Consider the following 3,659-nt stretch of genomic DNA (forward strand, 5'->3'; position numbering starts at 1 on the left):
TCTCTGAACCCATGGCTCCCTTTCTTTACCATGCTTCCTAGCAGTGAAGTCATTCTTATCGTATTTCTTAGGTTGTGGGTTATCAGGATTAACCGAAGGTTCAATCTCCATATCCTCATCATTGCTAGGTTGAGCATTATTATAAACATCAATGTCCATATTGTCACGAGGGTCATGTTCATCACCAGATTGTGTTTCTGCATCAGACGCAGAAATATCATTAGGTTCTTCAGGTGTGACAGTATTTGGTGAACTGGCATGTAGGTTTCTATCATCCTTCTTCTTCTCCTTAGGATGACTGGGTGTATGAGCATTAATTCCTTGAGAATCTTGATCAATTCTCTTAGGATGACCTTCAGGATACAAAGGTTCCTGAGTCATTTTGCCTCCTCTAGTAATGACTCTGACAGAGTTGTCATTTAATTCATTGAGCAAGTCATTCTGAGCTTTAAGTACTTGTCCTACCTGAGCAGTAATCATAGAGGCATGTTTACTAAAAAGCTTCAGATCATTGACATTTCTGTCTACACAAGCACTTAAATGGCTAAGCATACGAGTACTTTGTTCCAAATGTCTGCTAACATAATCATTGAAACTCTGTTGTTTGGCAACAAAGTTGTCAAATTCATCAAAGCATAGGCTAGCAGGTTTGTCAAAAGGAATATCACTCTCATCAAACCTACGCAGAGAATTCACTTCTACTACTTATATCGGGTTACCGAGACCATGGATCTCTTCGATAGGTGGTAGATTTTTGACATCTTCAGATCTAATGCCTTTATCTTGCATAGATTTCTTGGCTTCTTGCATATCTTCGGGACTGAGGAATAGAATACCTCTTTTCTTAGGAGTTGGCTTAGGAGGTGGTTCGGGAATAGTCCAAGCATTATCGTTGATCAAGATGTTATTCAGTAGGGTCTCAGCTTGTTCTATAGTTTGTTCCCTAAAAACACAACCGGCACAACTATCTAGGTGGTCTCTAGAGGCATCGGTAAGTCCGTTATAGAAGATATCAAGTATCTCGTTCTTCTCAAGAGGGTGATCAGGCAAAGCATTCTGTAGCTGGACGAGCCTCCCCCAAGCTTGTCGGAGACTCTCTTCTTGGAGTTGAGCCAAGTTGTATATTTCCTGCAAGGCAGCTTGCTTCTTATGGGCAGGGAAATATTTCTCACAGAAGTAATAGACCATATCCTGGGGAGTACTCACACATCCAGGAGCAAGAGAGGTGAACAAGGCTTTAGCGTCATCCTTTAGAGATAAAGGAAACAACTTAAGGATATAGTAGTGGCGGATCTTCTCCTCACTAGTGAAAAGGGTGGCTATATCATGCAGTTTGGTAAGATGGGCTACGACCATCTCAGACTCATACTCGTGAAAAGGATCAGATTCGACTAGAGAGATTATCTCAGGGTCGGCAGAGAATTCATAATCCTTATCGGTGATAAAGATAGGTGAAGTGGCAAACTTCGGGTCGTATTTCATCCTAGCTTTCAGAGATTTTTCCTTCCACTTGAGAAGTAATTTCTCAGCGTCATAGGCATCCTTACACGCAAGAAAATCCTCAGCTATCTCTCCCTCCATAACGTAACCCTTAGGTATATCAGGAAACTCATATCTAGGAGAGCTAGATCTAGTAGGAGCAAAAGCAGGTTCTATCTCAATAGTATCGGCAGTTTCAGAAGCATCACGAGCAGTGGTAGTAACTCTAGCAATATGAGCATCTAGGAACACCCCTAGTGGTACATCAGGCAAAGTAGTATCTCTAGCAGTATCAAGCATAGCATCATCAGGCAAAATAGCATCTCTAGCATCATCAGGCAAAGCAGTATCAAGCATAGCATCTCTAGGAGTAGCATCATAAGCATCATCAAGCATAGTATCAAGCATAGCATCTCTAGCAGTAGCATCATAAGCATCATCAAGCACAAGCGACATATCAAGATTTCTAGCAGGAGGTGATGTCGCAAACTTACTCATAACTGAAGGTGAATCAAGTGCAGATCTAGATGGCAATTCCTTACCTCCCCTCGTAGTTGAGGGCAAGACTTTGGTTTTTGGATCCTTCAGATTCTTCATAGTGATCAGCAGATATAAATCCCAAGTAACTCAGAGAATATAGCAATACCTCCCCGGCAACGGCGCCAGAAAAATGCTGACTCCGTGACAGCAGACCTTCCCCTGCAACGGCACCAGAACAATGCTGCTAGCACTCTCCGGCAATTGAAACTAGAAGAATGTTGTTGGCGGCCCACGAGCGCGTGGGATCGCAGCAGTTTTTGAGGGTAGAGTATTCAACCCAAATTTGTTGATATGCCTATAGAAGGTGAGAGGATACTCTCAAGTATTAGGAGCTGAATGTATCATATTCAACCACACCTGAAAGATTAGTATCTGCAAGCAAAGTAGTAACAGGAAAGTAGTATGATAGCAACGGTGTCAGAAACGATGTGTTGACACGGCAGACTATTTGTAATGATTGTAACAATGGCGCCAAGTTGCCTCGTTGACGGAAATTGTTAGTTCCCGTCAACGACCAGCGTACCAAAATTGTAGCAGGTAACAGTAGTGTAACGAGTAATAGCAACGGCAAGGAACAGCAGTAGTGACAGCAGTAGCAAGTAGCAACAGTAGCAAACGACATTAGTAGCAACAATAGCAGCAGAGCAAGACAAGTAACAGCAGCAGAGCAAGACAAGTAACAGCAGTAGTAGGACAAACTCGTAGGCTATGGGTCGGTGATTTGTTTGGATGATATTCATCATGCAACAGCTATAACATGGAGAGACATGTGGCTAGCTCCCGTTCGTCAATCTAATGTACGCATGCATTCCGTGTGTCGTCATACGTGCTTAGGAAAAAGAACTTGCATGACATCTAGTGTTCATCCCTCCCGTGGCAGTGGAGTCCAAAAGGAAACTACGAGATATTAAGGTTCTCCTTTTAATAAAGAACCGGACCAACGCATTAGCACTTGGTGAACACATGAACTCCTCAAACTATGGTCATCACCGGGAGTGTTTCCGGTTATTGTCACTCCGGGGTTGCCGAATCATAACACATAGTAGGTAACTACAACTTGCAAGATCGGATCTAAAACACACATATATTGGTGACAACATAATAATTTCAGATCTGAAATCATGGCACTCGGGCCCTAGTGACAAGCATTAAGCATGGCAAAGTAGTAGCAACATCAATCTGAGAACATAGTGGATACTAGGGATCAATCCCCGTCAAAACTAACTCGATTACATGATAGATCTCATCCTACTCATCACCGCCCAGCGAGCCTACGAATAGATTACTCACGAACGACGAAGAGCTTCATGGAATTAGAGAGGGAAGAAGGTTGATGATGACGATGGCGATGATTTCCCCTCCCCGGAGCCCAAAACGGACTCCAGATCTGCCCTCCAGATGAAGAACAGGATGTGGCGGCCCCTCCGTGTTGCAAATGCGACGACATCTTCTCCCTTGATTTTTTCTGGGACGGAAGTGAACTTATAGAGCTGAGATTGGGGGCGACAGAGCCACGTGGGCCCCACAAGCTTGCCCACCGCCACCAGGGGGTGGCGGCTTCAGGGCTTGTGGCCCACTGGCCCACCCCCTTAGGTGGATCTTTGCGCATGTATTTTTCATATTTTCCAAAAATAATCTCT

This window comes from Hordeum vulgare, chromosome 7H (genome assembly GCF_904849725.1).
Source record: "Hordeum vulgare subsp. vulgare chromosome 7H, MorexV3_pseudomolecules_assembly, whole genome shotgun sequence".
Classification (NCBI taxonomy): Eukaryota; Viridiplantae; Streptophyta; class Magnoliopsida; order Poales; family Poaceae; genus Hordeum; species Hordeum vulgare.